The sequence below is a fragment of the Humulus lupulus genome, chromosome 8, assembly GCF_963169125.1.
Source record: "Humulus lupulus chromosome 8, drHumLupu1.1, whole genome shotgun sequence".
Lineage (NCBI taxonomy): Eukaryota > Viridiplantae > Streptophyta > Magnoliopsida > Rosales > Cannabaceae > Humulus > Humulus lupulus.
In genome coordinates this window covers 172,441,897-172,458,938 of record NC_084800.1, presented here as the reverse complement: position 1 = coordinate 172,458,938, position 17,042 = coordinate 172,441,897, and the positions used below count along the sequence as shown (strand labels likewise).

At 32.7% G+C, this 17,042-nt stretch overlaps 3 long non-coding RNA genes across 4 annotated transcripts; all 3 read left to right on the top strand.

Annotated features, from left to right (window-relative positions):
• The first annotated feature begins 824 nt into the window (after positions 1–824).
• Positions 825–1,888, top strand: LOC133794706 (uncharacterized). The gene is made up of 4 exons (XR_009875297.1): positions 825–1,095; positions 1,278–1,343; positions 1,483–1,570; positions 1,676–1,888. It is a non-coding gene; the product is annotated as an uncharacterized LOC133794706 (long non-coding RNA).
• A 70-nt stretch (positions 1,889–1,958) lies between these two features.
• On the top strand, positions 1,959–4,005 carry LOC133794705 (uncharacterized). Its single transcript, XR_009875296.1, has 3 exons — positions 1,959–2,172; positions 2,639–2,710; positions 3,898–4,005. It is a non-coding gene; the product is annotated as an uncharacterized LOC133794705 (long non-coding RNA).
• A 1,545-nt stretch (positions 4,006–5,550) lies between these two features.
• On the top strand, positions 5,551–10,939 carry LOC133798667 (uncharacterized). 2 transcript variants are annotated; one of them, XR_009875972.1, is made up of 9 exons: positions 5,551–5,612; positions 5,795–6,210; positions 6,686–6,877; positions 7,127–7,172; positions 8,623–8,676; positions 9,366–9,455; positions 9,735–9,853; positions 10,000–10,156; positions 10,786–10,939. It is a non-coding gene; the product is annotated as an uncharacterized LOC133798667 (long non-coding RNA). The 2 variants fall into 2 exon arrangements; XR_009875973.1 differs by having other exon boundaries at positions 6,665–6,877.
• The last annotated feature ends 6,103 nt before the right edge of the window (positions 10,940–17,042 follow it).

Here is a 17,042-nt window from a genome sequence, read left to right as displayed (position 1 = left end):
TTGATTGTTATTCAAATTTGAGTGCCTTTCTTTCAGCTCATCCATATGGACATTGAGAAATGGTTCTACAATATCTGAGTTAAACAACACATACTGATGCGCTACTGCCAAGTTCAATCGGTCAAGCTCAAAGCACTCTGCTGCTGATAGTGGATTTTCTTCTAGTAATGTACTATCTTGATTATCATTTTGCTTTAAAAAGGTTTCACAAAAGTGTACACATTCAACAGCAAGATAGCGATTTGTAATACATCCTTCTGGCCGTGCATAATTTGCTACAAATCCTTTCAATACATTCATATATCTCTTAAAATGGTACATCCATCGAAATTGCACCGGACCACAAAGTCTAACTTCTCATGCTAAATGAACAACCAAGTGAATCATTAGATCAAAGAAAGAAGGAGGGAAATATCACTACACCAAATACCCCTTTCCATAACACATGAATATAATAGTAATAAAAAAGTATTATGCTAGACTAGTATATTGGGCCACTTTAGGAAAAAAAAAGGCGGTAATAATTAGACATCCCGCCACTTAGCATTTTTTTTTCATTTGGGATAGCTAGAAATTTGTGAGACCCAAGAGACCAATTCCTGTCCTTCAATTCCTTCAACATTTCTGAGACCCGAGACCCATTTCCTCTCCTTCAACATTTCTGAGACCCATTTCCTTTCCCCATTTCTTCAGTTTGGTACTACATCAGAACTCCTCACTCTCTCTCTCGTCTATCTCTATCTCTCTGTTAACCTTCAATTTCTAGTCGTTGGGATCCTTGAGCGAGAAAAAGAGAAATAAAAGGGGAATCACTTTCGTTTCTTTTTTTTTATGGTTTTTCTTTTCTTTCATGATCCGGTTCTGAATTTTGATGGTTTCTCTGATTCCTCTTCTGCTCCGCCGCAAGAGCTACTCCGATTGTCCCTCAGGCGTGGACTAAGGCTCGACGACTATGGGACGTAGGCAGGCACTAAAGGTTGACGATGATGGGATGTAGATGGTGCTTTGGTGGTGAGGGCTAGATCGGTGCAGGTGGTGGTCGACTGTGTCTTGTGCAAGGTCAGGGACAGATAGGGACTGAAGGGTGACGAATGGGTAAGATTTTTTCTCACCTGTTTTTTTTATTTTTTTGCAAAAGAATTAGCATAAAACATGTGAACTATTTTATGTCTGGTTTATTCTTTTTTTTGTATCGTCTTCCTCACAGTAGAGCTCAACACCTTTTTTTTTAAGTTCTATTTGTGGATTCCTTGTCGAAACCCTGTTATTGTGTATAGGTTGATATTGTGGTGGCTAATAGCAATTCCTACAATCCGCGAGTACAACACATATCTTCAAGACAGGTACACTACCCTCTTTCTCTATCTGACATAATCACTAGCAGCACATCCTTTTCCTTTTCTTGAAATGAATTCATCTACCCTCTTGGCCTACCATTTCCAAGGTTTTAACCTTTTCATAATCACTGTGTCCAAATTGCAGAAAACCAGCGAAAAAGTCGACGCATTCTGTTGGCTTTCCTTAGCTATTTGCATAGTAGAGCTTCTCATTTGCATCAAGTTTGGACATGGTATGTTACTCTGCAACTATTATCAATCAAACGATGTAACTACTGAGAATAATAACAATAATAATAGAGGGGCTCAATATATTGAGAATGATTTCTGCTTAACAGAAGATGATAATTTGAAAGTTGCCACTGTTGGACAGTGCCCTGAAGGTGATACTGCAACGACTAACAATTATGAGCGATGTGAAAAGCCAGATAAAAAGCCTACTAGGCAATGGTTATTGGTAGTTGCTAACAGATTACTAGTCTCTGCTGTAAGGAAAGGTGAAGATGTATGGCATTTAGAGATTAGTGCTAGGGGTTTAGTCAGTGCTCTTCTGGGTTTGCAATTCCTTCTCTTCATTTTTTAAGATTGTTTGGTCTATTTATATTTATATTAAGATTTTTTACTTGATGATATTATTGCGTGTCTAACAAAATAGTTCCCCGTATTAATAGTTTTTTGTTACTTTTTTTACCTGATGATTTGGTTTTTTTCTTTGTAAACTTGTTATTCACTTGTACTGTATGGTCTAGATTCAGATCGCTTTATACGTGCACTGGAGCTTCCTCAAGTCCAGGAACATATCAGAGAACTTAAAGAAAGATTTGTTGGGCGGAAGGTAAATAATATATTTTAAGAATAAAAGTATGCCATGCATACACTCAACTTCCACAACATAATGGGAACATGTATTAAATCTTAAGCATAATTTATCTCACTGTCTAGTTTCCTATGATAGCTGGTCGCTTGATATGCTTTGAGACCTTGTTTATGATATTCCTATTTGGTTCTTTTACTGTAAAGCTATTAGATAATTCTTAGTCATTACCTTCCTAGTGACACATTTCTATTTATGTTATGATGCATTCCAATTTTCTTACTTAATTTATTTCTGCACATACCTTTTTTCTCTTGATTTCCTTATTGTAAACTTACTTGCCCCCCTCTCTTTCCCTACTTCCTTTGGGGTTTGAAAAAGCTATCTTAAAAGTCATCTTTTAATTGTTATGATGTGTTTTAATCTTTTATTTTCTGGAATTACTGAGCTTGTCTTTTTTTTCTTTTTTGTTTCTTGTTGTTTCTAGTTTTATGGTGCAACAACATTTTTCATTCATAGATCAGACTTTAGTGTCTCCTTGATTATGCTTTATATGAAGGTAAGAGCTTAATGGCTCTTTATTTGGAAATAAATTTTAGTACTTGAAATTTTTGTTAGTACTTTCTTTAAAATTACTAAAGAGATGTCAAATGAAAATATGAAATGAATAGTGTGGCACTAGAATATTGAAGTGCTAGTGTGGTAGTGAACAACTAGTAGAACATGTTTAACTAATTGCTTTGTACTTGTTTTCAATATGCTATTGGGGTTGCTTTTCTGTGAAAATACATTAAGATATGTGGGATTGTGGCCTCTGTTTCAATGTGCAACATAAAGCTTCCTGATTTGATTTTGATTATAGCTTTATAGAACTAGTAGTAGCCATTTTCATGGCTCATATTCTGAAGGATATTTTTTAAGAGCTTAGCTAGTACCATGTTTGTTATTAAATTGTTGGTGGTTTCTAAAATCATGGAAGTAGTGTGTTCGAAAGTTTCAAACTTTGGATTCTTTTGGCTTTTATTGATTGTTGCTTTTACTAGTAGGCAGAAAGAACATTTTTAAAGAGACACTGCCCCAGTCTGATGTATCCACAAGCAGTTGTTGCTGATTCTGATCTTGATCTTGAATTTCTGGCTGTTCAGATCTCTAACTAATGGTGTTGGTTCCATTCCAAATTATTTACATTTTTTCCTTTACATTTGTATTCGACATGAATTGCAAATTGCTTATGGAAAGCAGATTGTAGTTTATTTTTTTTCTTCTTCCAAAATCATTTCTATATAGTATGTACAATAAAATAACAGTTAAGATAATTCCCTGGATTGGAAGAACAGCTTACAAATGAAAGTACATTTAAACTGATTTGGAATGTGTTCTGTACAGAAAATGTATTGTTACATTGGCTTTTTTATTCAAGCCTTTATCTTTCATTCTTCATTGCTAGCTAGCAAAAACATGAAAAAAGAAGAAAAAGAAGAAAGCTGCTATGCTTGAGTACTTTGACATCATCTTTGATTTGCATCCATATGAATGCAAATAATCTCCATATTGTTTTCTTGTGTAAAATTATTCCTCCCAGTCTCATTTATTGGACCAAGTGTGTGGAGCTATTTATTGATTCCTAGTCCAATTCATTAAGAATAAGTAAACAAACGAATTGAAACAATGATGGTGTTAAAGGTATTTTCTCAGTTTTTCTTTCATGGCCATCATATTGATCTATTTATTGATTACTTTTTCCAGGTTGGAGAGAAAGACAGTTAAGAGGAAAAGAGTTTTTGCTCGAACATATTGTTCACCTTCTTGCCAATGAGCAATCACAACTTCATGTTCTTGAAGAAGCTAAACCCGTAAGTTTAATCTCTTTAATGTTCATTAATGTTTGATATATTTTGCTATGCGAGTATGTTCTTGTATTGTCTTTAGATTGCCATTAATCATTATGTGGTGTACCTAAATATTTTATACTAAATTGTCTTATTCTGAAATTCTGAAGTGAGATTTGTGAAATGTATTTGAGATTATGTTGATTTGGTTTCACAACTAGCTATGTAGAGTTTTTCTTTTTCTTTTAAAGTTGTTTCTTAGTTTATTATTTTCATAAACTTGTGAGGATGAGTTCTATGTAGAGGTAGAATTACCTATTTTATGGAAATTTTATGTAATGTTCATGTAATTTGTTGGTAATAGTGTAAACTATAAAACACTTGACATAAGGTAGAGTAGATTATATATATTTAAAGTGACTGGTAGATTATATATATTTAATGTTCATGATCATGATCATGACTATACGTTTAATAGGCCCTCTCTTATGCATTTCAGAAATAATGACTTTTGGCAGTCTAAACTGTTGCTTTGAATATCAAACTTCTTCTGATGTGGCCCCCAGGTTAGCAAGAATATATACAGAAAATTCAGATTGTATTTTACTGTTCAGAACATATATATTTCACATGGAAAAAGTAAACTATTTCTTACTTTTGAACTTGGGAGTGGTACAAAAATACACACATATGTTTAGACAGTTCAGAACATATATATTTCACACAAAAATAGATAATATAATTTTGTGATTTCTTATATTCATGATTTTAGATTACTACTCCAGACCTCTTTGATTTGATTAAGTCCTTCTCATTAATATTGCATTCCAAATCCTTAAACTTGTTCTTGGATAGTGAATTACAAGAGGTATATATACACATAAAGAGGCTGATAATAGTGAATCATTCTCTTCTAATGTTGCTGCTTCTTATGTACTTCTTTTTATGCTACTTTTTTTTTCTATTTTTTTACAAGTATATTGGTAGCTACTTATTATTAGAAGCAACATTTGTCTTTGTATCCATTAATATGTAAAACAAATGGGTATTTCTCTTTTCTCCAGCACTTAGTGTGAGTACAAGTATTTTTAGTCATGATATATTCTTTCTTCACTTTAATACAGTGCATTTGTCACAAATTGAAGTAGGGCAAGTGCAAAAACAGTACATTGCAAGAGTTATTGGGGCATTTCCCAAGCATGAGGTATGTAAAGCTGTGTAATCTATGCATGAACACATATATCTGTGTAAATATTTTCTTGTTCGTAACTGGCTGCAAGGCAGGGCTGGCTTACCTTTGCTTGTCAATTTGTTGGTTATCTTGAAGACTTAATTTTAAAATTACCACAGTTGAGAAATCATTGTTATTAACTTTTTATTGTTGTTGTATTACCACAATCTAAACCTCCTTATTGAGGGGTTTCCTTTTGAAAAACAAAAGCAAATGCATTGAGCTTCAAATTCACGATTCATAAGTCAGAAAAGTTATTTTTTACAACACATATTGATATCTAAGTGCATGCTTATTTTGAATTCTGATATCATCATTTAATTAATTTTTTTTTTCCTTCTCAGAAAGTTGTAGATGCCAATATAAATTATAATGCCCGGGAAGGAAAGAGCACAGCAGAGGTTAGTTTGATGCTACATTTTCTATAGATTTCATATGAAAACAATCTGTTATTAGTTTTTTTTTATGTCTGCTGAGAGGTATTCCAATGTCCCTCATTTTTTGCATTTGAGGCCATTGTCCTTGGGCATGTGCCTGAGAATAGTAGGATACCTTTTGTAAATCCTACCTCTTTGTTATGCAGGTGCTCAACTCCTCTGGTGGCACTTCAGTAAAAGGGAAGGTTGCTTGTACCAAGTTCACTAGAATTAGTACCATAATGTGTTCCTCTATATATGCAGATTTATATAATTAAAATCGTGTGTATTGAAGTTGTTAACATTATATATATACATTTTTTGGAGTAAAGCATTTGATGTAAGTTTTTAAAGTATTTATTGGACTTTATTAGAGTGTTCTACTATATGAGTTCAAGCTTTTACACCAGACATAGCCATTAGTTATGTTTTAACTGTCATTAGTGATACATCTTTTGCTGATGGTTAATACATGTGATAGTGAGAATCCATTTCTTACTGCTTTGGCTTCTCTTTTGTGGCAGAGATTGACCACAAAGATGTACCATTTGTTACTTTAATGGATGTTCTTACCTATCGAGAGGTATCATATTTTATTATTTTATTTGGTAGCTCTCAAGTTTTCTGGTTCAACTATCTGAGAAGTGGAAAAGAATTATAGATTTGTCTTGTTAGAACTTATCAATGAGAAGTGGAAAAGAAACATGAAGAGGGTAGGAAAAGTCAATTTTGGTTGCTATTTGGTAACTAGAAAGTAGTATTTTAGTTTTGAATATTTAATGGAGAGTTAATATTATTGGAAAAGTATGCTATGATTTTGGTGTTTTAGTTTTGAATATTTAATGGAGAGTTACTAAGTTGTAGCAAGAAGTTGAAAATTGGATCATATTGTTTGGAGTAGAAATACATGTGTTTTAGTGTTTTTTTTTCATGTAAACAGAAAATCATGCATTCCCTGTACTTTTTAGCTTAAGAAATTTGCTTGTCATGTCTCATTTTCTGTTTCTTGTGAACCTTTGTTATTGACACCGAGTTAGATGCATTTTTTACTGACTCAGGTCAAAAGAACACTAGAATTAAGGCACAGTATTTAAGTTTAGACAATGTTACAAAGAACTTGAGAAAGTTCTATGCACAAGCTTACTTGGGACAATCACTAAAACAAGCTCCAAAGTATTGGCTTCATTTTCAAGTTTCTGTACTATCGCTTGGTTGGAATACTTACTTTGTCTCAAAGGCATATAGTATAGGTAATTGAGTTCAAACTTGCTAGTCAAATTATATTGAACATATAGTTGATTCTTATGAAGCTCACCATTAAGATATAATATCATACAGTATGCATAAAGAGTAATGCATGTTGGTGAATTGGATTGCTTACTTATTTATAGTAGTGTCTGAAACTAATTTGTTTGATGTGATCTGAACTAGTTACTGAAGTTGTTTCATGATTTTCAAAAGCTTGATTCATGAATTGGATTGCTTACTTCTTCATGCAGAAAATGGGATCAATGGCAGATGAATTGGATCCATGTTGAACAATCAGTAAGTTGCTTAAAATTTCTGTTGAGTTGTTTATGTCAAGCATAAGTAGAGAAACGAGTATCAGGTTACTACTTGGGTATATTGTTAAATGAGTCCTTTGATTACAATTTTTAAATAGACGATGCTTCTTCCTGCCCTTCTTTATTATTGAAATTAATTCCCATGCTCATGTATGTTGTTCGGTGTGATTATATGTTGAATATCATTCCTTGTATTTTCTCCTATGTGAATTGATTTTGTTATTGATTTTTAAATTCTATACAAGTGTGTAAAGAACGCCCTAAGCTAATACTTATAAAACATTCGCATAACAAAGTTTGTAAAAGAATACCACTCATTATCAAAGTCTCAGTGGGGACTTGCTTAAAACCATGCAAGTTGGCACCATTAATTTTAAAAGAAAACATAAATTTTTATGCAAAGTTTAAAAGAAACAAAATAAAATAATTGAGTCCCACTGATAATTTAGGAAAGTCTCTTAAACAAAACATAATTTAAATGGTGTTCTACGATGATCGTTTTTCCGTCCATAGGATTACCCCACGCCATACACCCCATGATGATAGAACTCCTCACGTCACCACACGTGCCATAAAGAAATCCTATTTGCTGCCTGGAAGGAAAGTAAGGTTGTGAGCTAAAAGCCCAGTAAGGAAGTACAAACAAATAAGGAAGTAAGAATACAACAAATACAAACACTAACGTTCATTTACAACATCATGGCATATCAAAACATAATCGTAACATATCATCATTGCATAACACAATTGTAACATATCATCATATCATAACATAATTGTAACATATCATCATTTCACAAACATACAGCATACATGACGAGCATGGATCGCTAGTTGTCCATGTCACCCTATAAGGTAAACAGGAGATCTATGGTCCTTTAATAACCTCGGTGCGTCCGCCCTAGGAGTTACGTCTCAATGTCCTTAGTAACTCGTTCGATGTATCTAACATTGTAATTTGCTTGATGTATCTAACATCGTATTCTATTTGATGTATCTAACATCGTAACTGGTTTGATGTATCTAACATCCATACACATATCACATTCAACATATCATCACGTTATGGCATTCATGATTCATAACAATTCATTCATACAACAGTCTTACCATTCATAGCATAAAATCATAGAATCTATCTAACTTCCTTACCTCAAGTCCAAGCTAAGAAATTTCACAATCTTTCAACGAGCTTATATCATAATCAAAACAACATTTAAATAAAACAATTCATCACACTTAACATTTAAATAAAATAAATCACAAAATTTTAAATAATCTAAAAAAAAAAAATTTGGTGCACTACAAAGTGTAACTTAAATAAGTATGTGAATATTTCAGCATGATCTAGAATATGATATTTTAGTCATAAATTTACAAATTTGATATTGTTGTTAGAAAGTTACTTAGTAGACTTTGTCTGTTTTCAGTTGGTGAACACAGGAAAGGAAAGGGCAAAAGTGAGCCTTCTTTTTACATGGGCGGTAAGCATCTCTTTTCCTAACATAATTGTGTATAATTACTCCTAGATGTTGAAATTCTTGATTTCAGGTATTAACTTGCATGAAACTTATATAAATTTTTCTTCATTTTGTTTAAGACAACTATGACAAAGTTCAGAGTGGGGCTTTCTTGATTATCACATATATGGCTGTCATGAAACATCTAATATCTAACAATATTTGAACTAAATGTATACTATGGTGTATTGAGCAAAACTCATATTGCAGTTCTGAGAGCAAAATATGGTTCTTTTGTTATTTCATTGTTGCTATTAGATGGCTGTCTTTACTTGTCCCTAACTGACAAAACAATATTTTTTCATTACTCTCTTTTTCAAAGGAAAAAAATGTCCAGTTAACAATAATTTCCGCAGCTAGTGTTATTGTGCTCTAAATTTGATTATTGTACCCTTCCTAAGACTATTTCATGGTTTGGAAAACTATCTATGGCTTTGAGGTTTTTTTTCTTAAAAAAATAGATGTTAAAGGAGATAGCTTCTGACTAGACAATCTCTAGAAAAAGGTTGAGATATGACTTTACTTGTCCATTCAGGCCATTTTTGCCAAGTACTTCTGATTTCTGTTATCCATGGTTGGACTATGTGCTCTTTCTTCTGCATTGCTCATATTTTGATGCTTCTCTGAATTTTCATAATGTGTTTTCTAACCAGGAAGGCAATGTTGCCAACTAGAGGGAACATCTAATTCTTCTCCTTGCCAATATTCACATTCAGAAAGCTAATAAGCAGTCTGTCTTGAAGGTATTCTGATTGTTAATTAAGGTTGTAAAGCTTTGGCTTTAACTAATCCTCTTATATAAATTTGACTTTATAATATTTGAAGTCTAATGTCAAAATTGGATATTTATGCAACATTTTTCCTTGGTAAATTTCTATTTAATTAGCATTTGAAACATTAGTGGTGAAATTTGGGTTTTCAATAAGGTCTTCTATTTCTTTGAAACTCTTTTATGACTCTTTAATTAAAGGTCAATCACTAGAGTCTTGCTTGGTTTCTCACCAATGTTATCGGTACTGCAGAGTTATACACAGTATATCCCTTTGCCAATCAATGACCTTGATTCTTGGTTGAAGACACCCTCCATATATGTTTTTGATTGCTCTGCGGCTGGGGGAATATTGTGAATGCTTTTATTGAGGTAAAGCTTTAACTCAAAACATATAATGAATTGATATATGTATTGATAATTAAGGTGCTACGTGACATGAATTCATTATCTGTAATTCAGATATTTATATATAAATATATTTGTAAATATAGTGACTTGATTTGATGGTTTGGCAGCTTCATGATTGGGTTGCTTCTAGCTCCTCTGGATCCACAAGGGATTGCATTCTACTTGGAGCTTGTGAAACACATGAGACTCTTCCACAAAGTGCTGAATTTCCGCAGATGTGTTTACGTCTTGTCTCACAACACCTATTAAGATGGCTTTGAGATGGTGAGCTTATTTTCTTGTTCGTCTGTTAGGATCGCCTATCGCGTTTATGCATCTTTATTTAAGATCATGCAGTTTTCTGGTTTTGCCTTGTGGTGTTTATTCCATATTGGCTGCTTCCTAGTTATTTTTAGTTTTCTGGTTTTGCCTTATGGTGTTTATTCCATATGCCTTGTGACATGATTGGTTTGAATAGATGCTTTGAAATATACACAAGTTAGCTAATCTCTGCCTCTATTTTGGGCAGTGAATGCTTTTTCTTATGAGACTAGATTTTTTTTGTTGTATTTTAAGTTGTGGATAACAATTGGTTTTTATTTTTTAAGATAACAATTGGTTTTTGTGCTGTGGATCATTAGATCTTTTTTATTAACATAAGGATGTAATATTTTCTTCTACATTTACTATCATTCTAGTCATAGAAATTTAGTATAGTTTAGTTACAAGTAATTTAGTTGCTGCTGTTGACAATTTGTGGTATCTAAAAGATGGAATACATACTGTAGTCTTGAAAAAACTTTCAGAAAATGGTATGAGCTATGTGGGTTTTACAGTTTTATTTGTGTATGATACTTCAAGCACTGATCTGTAGACTTATCTCAGTTTTTGGTAGATCCTACTCCATTTTCTAGGATCTTGCAGGCAAAGGACACCAAGTGAATTAGATAGAGAGGTTAAGAACTTGAGGGTGGCATTTACTGACTTGTTTTTGAAGCATAACACTTTCAAAGAAACTGCAAAGCCATCGAGATATTGACGCAAAGAATGGAAGAATGTATTTCACTAATTTTTGTATACATTTCTTGTTTTGTATAGAGTGATAAAGGAATCTGTATTGGGCATAAATTATGTTGTAATATGATTTCTTAAGCCTAGACTAGTAGACTAAATGTTGTAATTACATTTGAGTAATTAATAAAAATCTATTTATGTTACCTTATTTGGCTTCAACTTTCATATTTTTTTTCCTAGTTTTGTGTAAGTAAAAAAAGATTATGTTTCTCTGAGCTAATATAACACATGTCACTACTACAAAATACCTTTTACGGGACACTATTTTAGGACACACACATAAATGCAAGTCCTTAAAAATATTTATGAAGTTTTTAGGACACTCATTGAGAGTCCTGAAAAAACGCAATTTAGGACTCGCAATGAGTGTCCTAAAAGAAAATGCGAGTCCTAAAAAAATCAGGGCTATAAAAATAAGTGTTTTACTTAATATTTTTAAGGACTTGCTTTGGGAGTCCTTAATACTCTTTTAGGACTCGCAATGAGTGTCCTAAAAGAATTTGCGAGTCCTAAAAAATCTGGGCTAAAAAGAAAAAGTGTCTTAACTTAATAATTTTAAGGACTTTCTTTGGGAGTCCTTAATACTTTTTTAGGACTCGCTGCGAGTCCTAAAAAAGTATTAAGGACTCCCAAAGCAAGCCCTTAAATATTTTAAGTAAAACTCTAAAAAATAGCCATATATTTTGGGTTACACATATATACTTAAAAAACTATACACATTTGGGGTTTTATAGGGTTACATATACTCAAACCCACAGCAGCCACACGGTACTGAAGGAGATGAACGGCTGAACGACATGACCAAGACTGAAGGAGATGAACGGCAGCAGGTGGTGCTCGACGGCAATGACGTTCCAGCATTCTCGGCGGCGTCGACGGCGGTTCCAGCGTTCCAGCACACATAGCGACGCATGGCTCCAGCACTCACGGCGGCGCAGGTCTCGGCTCCAGCAGGCTCTCCGGCGGTGCAGGGTCTCGGCTCCGGCAGTGCAAGTTCTCGGCTCCGGCAGTGCTGGTTGCTCACGGTTCCAGCCGTGGGTTGAGGTATATATATTGCTTCTTTTTTTTATTTGTTTGCTTATATAAATATATATATTATAATTTCATATATATATATATACTAGTCCAGTTCCGAGTCCAATGAGAAGAGCAAATGCCCACTGGAGCAGTACATACTGAAATATTTGCTTCTTCTTCTTTGATCTCCAATCGTGCTTAAAGAGTTCATTTTCAGCAATCCTGAATTCAAATGATAGAAACTTGTTTTATTATTAGCCTCATGAAAAAAAGAAGAAGAGAAATTAACTTAATAAAAAGAAAATAGCAAACAATTCCAGTTAATAATTCCAACAGAATCTCACTTTTAGAAGTATAATAAAACTCAAACAACTATTCATTCTCAAACACAAATCAAAATGTAATATGAGCCCAAAATACATTACATACAAAAAATAAATGTTATTTCCACTAACAATTCTCAAAAATTGCAGCAATAACTTAAAGGAATTTTCCTAGAATTATTTGGCTTGTCGGGTTTTGACTTGTTAATCTGACTCTAGCACTTTACAAAGAAGAAGAAGAAATGGGTTGATCTACTCATCAGAGTTTTAGCAGTTAATTTTTTTTTTTTGAAGAAGTGGGTGTACTTACTCATAGTCAAGACTCTCGATGGAATAGAGATTGGAGTCATCTATGGCAATTTAGGAAGTGGTGTTTCTCCTCTACAGCAAAAGAGACTGAGTAGTGGAGAAGCTCTTATCATCGGTGACTGACACAGATACCTCTGACCAATACCTTCAGATCTCCTTCCCATCCCACAGCTCTTGAGTCTCCACCACCTCACAATCACCATCATCATCTCCATGCCTATCCATATTACGCTTCCCTTGCAACCCTGCATAAACTCACCACCATCAACTATATATCTATACATATAGTTTTGACACCAAATACAAAATAAAATAAAATCAACTGGGATCGAGTTTGTTTGACTCTCTTGATTCTAAAATATATTTTTATTCTTCTTTTGGTACAAGATTGATTCTATATATAATTAATCTAGCAAAAAAAACCAACCAGAATACATGTCAATGGATTATTCATAGTACTAAATTCCCGGATACCAACAAAGCTCAGAAAAAGAGTCAAGTGCTTTCACATGTAATGTAATCAAACTAACAAAGAAGAGTAAAATAAAATTGTCCAGGACCACATATGCCTCTGTCAAGTTTGCTTCTTTCTTCTTCAAATCACTATTTTTTTTTTAACAAATTCTTTAAATCACTATTATCATATCCATGTGTATATATACACCAAAAGTAGTTGTGACACTTAGGCTCGTGCAAATATTTTTATTTGTATGAACTTTTGGACTGTGCAACGATGATAATAACAAACTTTGAGTTTTTCAATAAACCCAATGGTTATACAAATAAATAATATAAGGAACTAGAATGTTTAAAACACTAAAAATAATATAGGCTAATATTGATACTATTTGTTATTTTACAATTTTGAATGATAATTGTATTACTTTAGTGGAGTTTGAATATCTTAGATATTCATCCGTAGTGATGTAGGTTCTGGGAATCTGTGTGCTGCGGTGATAACGGAAGATTGAGAACTTGCATGTCTTAGTGAAGTCGGTTCTTATAATTTTGTGTGCTGCGGTGATATATGGATGAAAACCTATGTGCTGTTTGATTTGTTTGACATGTTGGTGTTGATTGTGACAGATGGCTAGGCTAGTAAATTAGGGGATATACTGCCCGATTTTCTATAGATTTTTTTGTACTTAGTTTTGTGTGGAAATATGAAAATGACAACTGCCACAATGATAAATTTGTGATCCGGATATTTAACATTTGACCGTCTAATCAATAATTAAGTTGAATTTCAATTTTTCTACTAATCACAAAATTTTCTTAATCCGAGCCTCAAAAGAGTCGATTTAGAGTAACTATGTATGACATGTTATTTGTGCTTTCGAGATTATAAGTGCAGGATAGGTCTTTCTAGAATTTAAATCAAAATCCTCATCTTTTGTCTCCCAAAAGAGTTAGTGATGTGAGTGGTGTGAGTGCTTGGATACTATTTGGTTTATTATTTTAGATAAGCTACGGTTTGGTTTTCTATATTAATATACAATTTAGTATATATTATTTTTTTTGGATTGATTACATATGTTTGCATACTTATATATTAATTATTATTTTAATTTGTGTACAAAATTTGATAATAAGATACTAAGTATACATGTGAGTGAAATTATATGATACCAAAAATTTATATCTTTGTCCTATTAAAAATTTAGAATTATTTTATCATTTTACTATTACATTAAATTTGGTAATCACATTCTAGTTGGTATATATGTGATTGATTGGATCTTAAAATCCAAATCACTCATTGTGATTTGGATCCTATTTTTCACAAAATTTTGATGATTTCATGCATTGCATGGTAAAAACATAATAAAAAAAATTGGATTTGGATTTGATTAGGTAATATTATGAGATCATTCATTATTAGTATATATACCAAGAGAAGAGAGATCAAGGATCTATATTTGATCACATCAAGGAAATTTCTTTAAGTGTTTGCTTTGTTTAGTTTAAGTGGAATAATGATGAAGCTAAAGTAACTTGTGTCTTACATTTATTCATCTTTCTAGTATTGTTGAAATAAATGCATATAAACACAAACAATTATTATTAACAAACCATTAGTATTGTTGAAATCAATGAAATCAGTGGCTTTAATCTTTCCTGTGTTACGTGTCGATGTAGCTGGGATTTAAGTTTAAGGGCTTCATATTTGATGGATTCTTGGCATTCTGTGATGGAAGGATGCTCTAAATTTAAGGTGCCAAATGCCTAGTAGTATTAAAATTTAAGCCTCACTGAATATCCAAATAATATACCAGCACTATTTGACTTACATGTAACATATCTGAATATATTTATCTGAAGTAGGTTTTATGTTTGATTGAATTTTATAATAAAAAAAATTGTAGTTTAAGAAAAATTAAAAGATAAACGAGTCAATCTTGCTTTGATTGGTTTTTCTTTTCTCTTTATCTTGGAATTGAAGAGACATCTTTTGCACGTGCTATAGGGTCAATTGATGCAAATGACTATGATGGTTACACCTAACATCAACAAAGAGCTGCATTACCTTAACAAGGAAGATCGGTTGCTGCGCTGGCTTGTGGTCAAACACCGAGATGCAAAATATGGGCTGGAATTTCTTAGTGAAGAGGACAGCAGAAATGAACTCAGTAAGTTTCCTTGAAGCAGTTTATATGATAATCAAGATGTTGATGAAGACGATGACAACGACGATGAATATGCTGTGGATGAAGAAGAAGGAAAGCAGACATAAGGTTAGTAGAATTTTGTTGTGGTTCCTATGTCTGTTTTCATGCATTGGCATTTTGTTGGAAACCGAGATGTAATTTTTTCATATTTTGGTTACAAGTAAGTGTTATTGACAATTATCCCCATATTATTTGGCATGTGTTAGAATGTAGATCCTTATAAAGTATTTCATGTTTCTATGTTAGTGATTGATACTAGCTCTTTATTTCTCTTCTATAGTAACTAGAATGACAGGTGAACTTCATTGGATTCAATAGTCATTACGTTATGAGGATGATGAAGAATGTACTTATCAATGCCCCTCATATCAAACATTTCTTGTCGAAACAGGTAATAAACAATATACAACTACATAGTATTAATCTAGTACAATTTTTATATATGCTTTGAATTTATTACCACCAATATAATTATAATTAAATTTTTGTTTTCTTTTTTTTTTTCAGTTCACCTCCTACAAACCATATACTACTCAAGAAATTGACGAAGTTAGAGAAGAATGGGCAATGTCATTTTTACAATTGGTTAGAGAAAAATGAATGATATTATAGCTAGCTAATTACAATACATGTTTAGAAATTTTAAATTTTTTTCGTAAAATTTTTTTGCCATTTTTTTAGTATTTTCTTTTCAAAATTCTTTTGATACATATTCGACACTCAAATGGATATATATTTTTAAATCAAAATTAAAATTGTAGCTATATTTTTTTTAAAAAAAAAAATTACTTTTAAGGGCATGCAAAGCGAGTCCTAAAAAATTACCCGCAAGTCCTAAAAAATCTGGTTGAGTGCCTTTAATTAAGTTTTTAGGACTCGCTTTGCGAGTCCTAAAAGAATGTTGCGAGTCCTAAAAAATCTGGTTGAGTGCCTTTAATTAATTTTTTAGGACTCGCATTGGGAGTCCTAAAAACATTCTTTTTAGGACTCGCAATGCGAGTCCTAAGAACTTAATTAAAGGCACTCAACCAGATTTTTTAGGACTCGCATTGTGAGTCCTAAAAACATTCTTTTAGGATTTGCTTTGAGAGTCCTAAAAACTTAAATAAAGGCACTCAACCAGATATTTTAGGACTCGCACAGATTTTTTAGGACTCGCAACGAGTCCTAAAAAACTTTATTTTTTAAGGCTCTCAAATAGAGGACTCGCGCCTCGCGAGTCCTAAAAAACCTTTTTTGTAGTAGTGTGTGTTATACTAAAGTGTAGTATAACACAAATAATGTGTTATACTAAAGTTTAGTATAACACAAAAAATGTGTTATACTAAAGTGTAGTATAACACAAAAAATATGTTACACTAAAGTGTAGTATAACTGTTGACGCCGTTTTTCGTCAACAGATAAAAGAAGAGAGCACGTAAACAATTAAAGACAATGGCTAAAACAAACAAACGAATCAGACACACGGTTTTTACGTGGTTCAGCAGTTAAATCTGCCTAGTCCACGAGTCTCTGTTATTAATCTCAAGATTATCTCTGAACCATTCTTTAGCATGAATTCTCCAGAGTTTTCTCTCAAGAATCAGAAATTCGGTCCTTTACAATGGTGCATGACTTCTCTATTTATAGAGAAGGATGCAGAATACTATCCCACATATTTTGGGTAGTTACTCTTTTGTGAATAAAAACAAATGGCCTTAAATGCCAATAATCAGATATAAAAGGAAACGTTCCCCAAAGATCAGGAAACGCATAACTGACTAAATAATATCCCACGAT